General features: G+C 32.7%; 1 pseudogene; it reads right to left on the bottom strand.

The window, feature by feature from the left end:
• Positions 1–2,305: 2,305 nt before the first annotated feature.
• Positions 2,306–2,402, bottom strand: LOC123937819 (annotated as a pseudogene).
• Between the last annotated feature and the right edge of the window lie 5,662 nt (positions 2,403–8,064).

The following is an 8,064-nucleotide window of genomic DNA, read 5'->3' as shown; positions in this document are numbered from 1 at the left end:
AGCAATCCTAACTGGATGGAAAACTCACTATGAATCTAATGAGGTAAACTTTAATGTTTAAAATATTTAGAATTATTGTAATAGATGAGTGTAACATTTTTAGGAACTTTGTTTTGTGAACAAATATACATTAGTTATAGTATGAGTACTATAATAGGATGACCATGTATCCCAATTTTCTGGAATAGTCTTAGTTTTTGTGTGTTACTCTGAAGTATATGTTAATGGCCACATACTTTTACTCTAAGAACTATCTTGGGTTAGATATTAAAGTATGTGCTCACCTTAGTAATTACATCTCTTAACCTCCATGTTAGCTTATAAAATGGGAAATGCTAACCATTACAGCTGAAGTCAAGTAAGGAAAAAAAAATTAACCACTCTCCAAATGCAAATATTAAATTTCCTACTCATATGTACTTTGCCCAGTCTTTCAGTTTACCTGTAAAATTATATGACTGGAAATAAGATGGTCATTGAAAAATCCCAAGAAGTATTACTATGGAGATTATGAAAGAGAAATATATATATGTATATGGCACTGCAAATTGGATGAAATTTGTGTAGTAGAGCTGTAATCAACATAATCATTGATTTTTAAAACAACTATCATAGAAGCAATTTATTTTTATTTTTAATTTTTTTTTTAGATTTTATTTATTTGGGAGAGAGAGAGCATGAGTGGGGTGGGGGGAGGAGGGAAGAGGAGTAGAGGGAGAGGGAGATGTAGACTTCCTGCTGAGCAGGGACCTTGATGAGGGACTCAATCTCAGGACACCACTATCACAACCTGTGGTGAAGGCAGATACTTAACCTACTGAGCCACCCAGGCCCCCAGAAACAATTTAAATAGACAAAAAAATCCAGTTGCCTGGCAGCTGATTATAAAACTCCAAACAATAAAAAAGTATGCAATAAATTTTTTTCCTGTCTGTAACTACTATATTCCTTTGGCATGGCTTTTTAAATACAAAACTGTTATGCATATCTTTGGATTGTAATTATGACAACTTAAGTCTGTTTGCCCCTCAAGGATACTATGAACATTACGTTCATAAACTATTTTGATATCCTTAGAAGAAATACATATAATAATATGCATTGTTGGGAATAGAAATTATTTACCTTGGGAATCTGACTGCCAGATTGTATAATGCCAGTAAGACAGTTTACATATGACTGGGAAAAGGGATCTTTGAAATACATGTTGCAATAGCCAAATTATTTATATGTGTGTGTGTGTGTGTGTATATGATTTTATTATTTTATCTGACAGAGAGAGCAAGAAAGGGAACACAAGCTGGGAGAGCAGCAGAGGGAGAGGGAGAAGGAGGCTTCCCGCCAAGCAGGGAGCTCTATGTGGGGCTCGATCTAGCACCCTGGGATCATGACCTGAGCCGGAGGCAGACTGAGCCACCCAGGCGCCCCTATATATTTTTCTTAAAATTAACTCTTAAAGCTCAGCCAGAATGAAGTACTATATATTATGTTGTGGGTCTCTTCAACCAAGACCAATCATAAATATGCAATTACAAAATGTATCTTTAACTTCTTCAACCTCTAATTTCTCTTCTGTTTTCCTCTATGACAGACACTAATCACCATGTGAGTCACATTAGACTCTCATGATTGCTCCTGTTCAAAATAAGTAACTGTGTTAACACAAAGTTTGAACTCTCAAAGCAGACTTTTGTGAATCATGGATCTAACCAACGGCCAAATTTTATTAATAATCCAAAAGATGCCAGAAAGAACAAATGGTATTGAATTTCCTTCTAAAAGAGGTTAGAACTATTCCTTCACTTACTTTGAATCTTCGGTTTGGGTAACATATGTGTTGCTATGACATATAAAGAGATATTGTTCTCAAAGGAAGCCATTTCCATTTTGATTTTCCTCGGTTTTATACTGTGTTAAAAGCTACCCAGAAACAAGTGGTCTATATGACTATTTTCTATTCTTCCAAATCCACTTAACCATGAACCAAGTGTTCTGTTGTTTTTCTAGTTCTTGTTTTATTATTTTGGCTTTGTTTTTATTTTTTTCAGTAAGAAATGAAGACAGACCAGATTTGTTTTCCTGAAGATCAATTTTAAAGCAAGGACTCTCCATTATTATATTTCTGTAGTAAAAATCATCAGTCTGTTTGCAAAGAGTTACTTCTGGGTTTCTATTACACGCATATTGGACCACTTAATGTTGCCTCACATATCAAAACAGAACTAACTAACCAAGCTACCCTCCTTCCTTCCTCTCTCTCTCTCTTTCCCTCCCTCCCATCCTTCCATCCTTTTCTTCCTTTTTTGAAAATATGGAACGCTTCACAAATTTGTATTTGTGCACAGGGGCCATGCTAATCTTTGTAACATTCTAGTTTTATTATATGCGCTACTAAAGTGAGCATGAAAACAGAACTACTTAAAATAAATATTTTCCCCATTATTTAAATTGGATAATTTCTATTAATCTGTCTGCAATTTCACTGACCATCATGTCATCCTCTCTCATCTTCTATTAAGTCTATCTATTGAATTTTTCATTTCAAGTACTGTGATACTCCCTTCTAGAATTTCAACAAAATTATTTTTACCCTTACCATATCAATGCTTAGATTCCAAATCTATCCCATTATTTTGATCTGTTTCACTTCTGTCATTGATTGTATTATAACAGCTAATAAAAAGGTTTTATCTGTTAATTTAAATATTGGAGTCATCTCTGGACTTGTTTTTTTCATTTTGTTTTATTTTTTTGACTGCCTTTGATCTTGGGCAATGGCTGTCATTTTCCTGTGTCTCCGTGTATTAAAAAACTTTAGGTTTATTTTGCTCATCAGTGATTATACATTATAAAGACTCTGAATTTTGTTATCTGTCTTTTAATAGTGTTTAGTTTCATTCTAGAAAGCAAATAAATTAAGAACTGATCCTTTTTGTGTGATGATATGTCAGATAACTCTGTTTCAGTGTCTCTCTTAGTTCATGATGAGCGCCCTAATTCCCGGACACAGTCTTTCTTCTAAGCATGGATCTTTTGGAATTTTAAATGAAAGCTCAGGGTATGTACTTTGTTTCTCTAACTTGTCATATTTGAACTCCAAACTATTTTTCTTTTGTGCTGGGGTCAGCAGAAATATCAGCTCTTTAAGCCTTCTACCACTTGCTTTCCTTTGGAATACTGGAATTCTTAACCCAACCAAGCACACTATTCATGGGGCAGTCAATTTTGAGGGCTTTTTTTATCCAGATGTCAGGTACAATCCTCTTCATATTGCAGGACTTTCTTTCTCAATTTATACCTTCTTTGGGGCCTCTGAATTTTGTTATTTGGTATATCATATCAATAAGCTAATCTTTCTTCTAGGTTTTCTTCTTTTTTCTAGGTGCTCTACCCTATATAGACCAAAGGGGAAAAGGTAATATAAAGTTGGATTTAATCCAATGAATTACCATCATTCAAAGATTGAATCCTCTCTAGTTTCTCCCTTATCTTGGGTCCTCTCCAATTGTTTTAAATAGCTGTTTTAGCATATATTTAACGTATAATTAATAATTAAATATTATATCCTTTAGGAGATAATATAAGCTACTAGGACTGAAACACCTTTTTAATATATATATATATATATATATATATATATATATATATATAGCTTTCTTCAAAGTTCATAGAGCAAAGAAATACAATCAATAAGAATATAGAAAATATAAAGGACAAAATTAGCAAACCTGACAACAGCAGACATTCAGCCAATGTTAAAAGAGTGAACATTGTGTTCAAATGCATGTGAATTATTGATCAAAATTGACTATACACTGCACCATAAATAAAGATCAAAAATTTCGAGGAACACTTGTATGTTCTTAAGTGAAAAGTGAAATGAAACTCGAAATTCTCATTATTTAGGAATCAGTCATAATTCCAAATGATTCATTGATCAAAGAACAATCATAGAAATTATTAAATATTTGTAATTGAATAATTATAAATGATAATCAAACCTTGTGGGCTATAAGTAGAGCTGTACTTTAAATGCATATAGTAAAAATAAATAACATTTAATGACTTCATCCTGTATCTGAAAACAGATAGGAAAGTAGAACTAAATTTCATAAAGTAAAAGGGAAAACATAGTAATGATGATAGCATCAATTAATAAAATTGAAATTAAATTTACTTGAGATAGGCTTGACAAAGCAGAAAGATTGTTATTTGAAATTGTTAATAAAAGTGATAAACCCTTGGCAAGTGGCAGGAAAAGAAAGAGCAACTAAAATCTGAAACACGAGTGTCAGACTTTTAGAAAAACACATCATATTGTGACTAACTAGAAAGAAGTTAAAAATCCAAGTAATCCAATATCTAGTAAAGAAATAGAATCTGGACCAAGAATTTTCTCAAAATAAAAATCTAAATCCAGAAGATTTCACTTGTTAATTTAACGAAGCAAACTAAAATACCAAGGGTTACAATATTCTTTATTCATAGAGCGTCATACAGTGTTTTCTATGAGTGTATGATAACATTACGATAAAACCTGGCAAGGAAGATACAAGAAAGTTGGCTTATTAGTCAGTTTTATCCATAAACATAGATTCAAAAATCCTAAGCAATATTTTAGCTAAATAAATACAGTGTTATATAAAAAAGGGTAATATATCATGACCATTTAGGATTAATTCTAGGAATGTAAGTTTAGTGTAAAATTAATATATAGAATAATATGTGAACATTAATAAAATAAATGAGCAAAATCATATGATTAATTCAACATTTGCAGGAAAGGCAGAATAAAATTAAATAATTAATTCATTATAAAATCAACTGCCAAATTAGGAAGAGAAGAGAACTACATTAATGAGAGTTTAAACTTATTCCACAACCATGGAAATCTGTTTGGACATATAAATACGAATTTAGTAGATGTTATTTACACTCACTATGTACAGAAATTTCACTCTTTTTTTTTTTTAAAGATTTTATTTATTTATTTGACAGACAGAGATCACAAGTAGGCAGAGGCAGGCAGAGAGAGAGATTGGAAGAGAAGCAGGCTCCTCATCAAGCAGGGAGCCTGATGCGGGGCTTGATCCCAGGAATCTGGGATCATGACCTGAGCCGAAGGCAGTGGCTTTAACCTGCTAAGCCACCCAGGCGCCCCAGAAATTTCACTCTTTAATAAATGCCCAATGGAAATGAGTGCAAATATAATAAACCAAAATAAAATAAACCAAAATATACACAAAAGATTGTTATTAAACATAATTTGAGGAATATTGGAATTTTTTAATTTATTCAACCAAAGATTTGAATTGGCAGCACCAGACTGGAAGTGGTTAGGAGCACTCCATGCATAAGCAATAAATAGTCTTCTTATAAAGAAGATGTGGAAGCAAAACAAGGAGCTTATTTCATTGACTATAGCTGCTTAATAGTTTCCATTTTTTGGGAAAGGCTAGTTGAAGGTTTGTGATTGGTTGTACACAGATGTTGATTAAATTATAATTTATAAATCATTATAAAAAATTAAACTTCTTTGTTTAATTACCTTAACGGTATTTAAATTATTTAAATTTTTAATTAGTTTTTAAAAGAAATGTTTATTAATTCTCTTTAAAGATATATTTATTTGAAATATATAGAGAGAAAGAAGGAGCACAGGGAGGGATGGAGGGAGAGGGAGAGAGAAACTTTAGCAGCCTCCTCAGTGAGCTTGGAGCCCAGTGTGGGGGCTTGATCTCATGACCCTGAAATCCTGACCTGAGCTTAAACTAAGCTGATGCTTAACTGACTGCACCACCCAGGGGCCCCTCAATTTTTAATAATTGAACAATATCAGCATATTAATAATCACTCTTACAGCAGACAACATGAATTTTCATAGAATGATAGATAAATTATTTTTATGTGATGGCAAACTATGCTATAATGCCAATGAAGAAATTAAGATCATAGAATAATGATGAATTTCACAAATTAAATGAGAGGAAAAATCTATACATATGTATAAATATGTGATGTATACAGAGTTGGCTTTCTGAGTGTTGCACAGGGTCCACACTTGGCTTAATGTTCTAGTGTCACCATCTTGAAATTCTTAATGCATTTTGAATAAGTGCCCTAGCCATTTCATTTTTCACTGAGTCTCTGAAATTATGCAGCCAATTCTGAGTATATGATTCCATGTACATAAATGAAAAAAAATTGGTCCTTCTAATATATGGATTATAAGTCTGGAGAGTAGTTATCTTGGAAAAAAAAGAATCAGTGATTACTGGGAGAGGTCTCTGGATATAAATAAGTAAATGTTCTTTTTCTAGATGTAGTTCCTGATTTTATGAGTAGCCTTCATGATAATTTATTGAACACTTTTATGTAAATATGTTATACATAATTTAAAAATTTTTTACAAAAGATTTACTTGATATTGATGTTTTTATATCATTTATGGGAGTCTAGTGCCTTAAAATTTTCTTTGGATAATGTCAGTTATGAGGCCCCAGCTTTTGGTAACAATAAGTCCATTTAATCTTCTGTCTCTCAGTAGAAGATAGAATCAGTGAATGCCTGATTGAATTTACATTATCTGTATCTTCCACTAAAATATGTTTTTATGGACTGGTTACTTGAATTAACTTTGAAAGAGAAGTATATTAACTAGTCACATTGGCAAGTTGACATCTGAGAATTAGCAAAAAGAACAGGAATTTTATGTTTGATTCCTTTGCCTTTGTAATATACATGTCCTTAATTATGAGAGATTCAAGTCAAACAGTAGTGCTCAAAATTCAGAGGAAACAATAGCATTCTAGTCCACCCAGGCAAAGCAGTTGTGCTTAATGGCCCTAAAGACATCTTGCAGTGGGACTTTAAGTGGGGTGCTGATCTTTGTGCCTCTTTGGAAATTAGTGTGTCATTTGGGAAAATCTTAAATGGAATACAATTGCCACAAAGATGTTTTATAGATGAGAATTTTCCTATTTAAGCGCTTCATATTATATTGCATACTTTGAACCTATGGTTTTGTGGCATATTATGGATTTATTTTTCAGAAATTGTTGCATTGGGAAAGAAAACTTTAATGGAGAAATATAAAACTAGATAAAGTTAAATCAAAGAAGAGATACTGATCATTTTAAATTCTTTATCCATAAATCATTATCAGATACATCAAATATTAAGTACTAAAAGAGTTTTTTAGATTCCTATTAAACTTTAAAAAAATTCATCCTGCTTCTCATATATACAAATATGTACCTATGGTGTACAGCCAAATAGATAGAATTATAGCTTATTGTAGCAGAAATTGCAGCACAAATAGATTTATTATCCTTAATTTGAACAATCAAAAAGTGAATATAACAGAGGAATATATATTAATTTTTTGTTTTAAAATCCCACTTTTGAATATTATAGTGGCCTTTGTTCACAAAATAGCTAACACAATTACAGTATTAGTTCTAAAGATATTTCTTAGATTTGAAATTGCAGCCAGTGTTGGCAGAACCTGACAGTCTTTGAAATTCTGCTTTTTTCCCTCACAATCAGCCTATAGCCATAGAAAAAAATATCCATTTTATCTCTGATTGCCGTAGCCAGGGCTCTATAGCTAATGTTCTGATTTCCCAGCAGGGACACATTATTGGAAGTTGTGCTTCAGGGTGTCCCTTTTTTTCTTACGCATACTACTGGTTGACCCACTTCAGCTCACAGTAAAAAAGCTGCTCCTCAGCCCTCAGCCACATGGCAAAAGCATTACAATATTATGTTTAGGCAATGACGACCATCAAATTTCATAGTCATATGGTTGCCTATCCCAGCACCAGCCTCCCTCATCCTTTGGGCCAAAGGACACAATTAACTTGAAGAGAGTAAAATACAAACTGATTGGTAAGCTTCCTCCCCACCTGCAAAAACCAACCAAACAAACAAAAAACAGCAAAAAAATACCAATCCCGGGGGGAGGACTCAAGATGGCGGAGAAGTAGTAGCCTGAGACTACATCAGGTAGCAGGAGATCAGCTCGATAGCTTATCTAAACATTGCAAACACCTACAAATCCAA

Source organism: Meles meles, chromosome 2 (assembly GCF_922984935.1).
Source record: "Meles meles chromosome 2, mMelMel3.1 paternal haplotype, whole genome shotgun sequence".
Lineage (NCBI taxonomy): Eukaryota > Metazoa > Chordata > Mammalia > Carnivora > Mustelidae > Meles > Meles meles.
The sequence above is the reverse complement of the archived record's forward strand: the minus strand, read 5'-3'. Positions and strand labels throughout refer to the sequence as shown.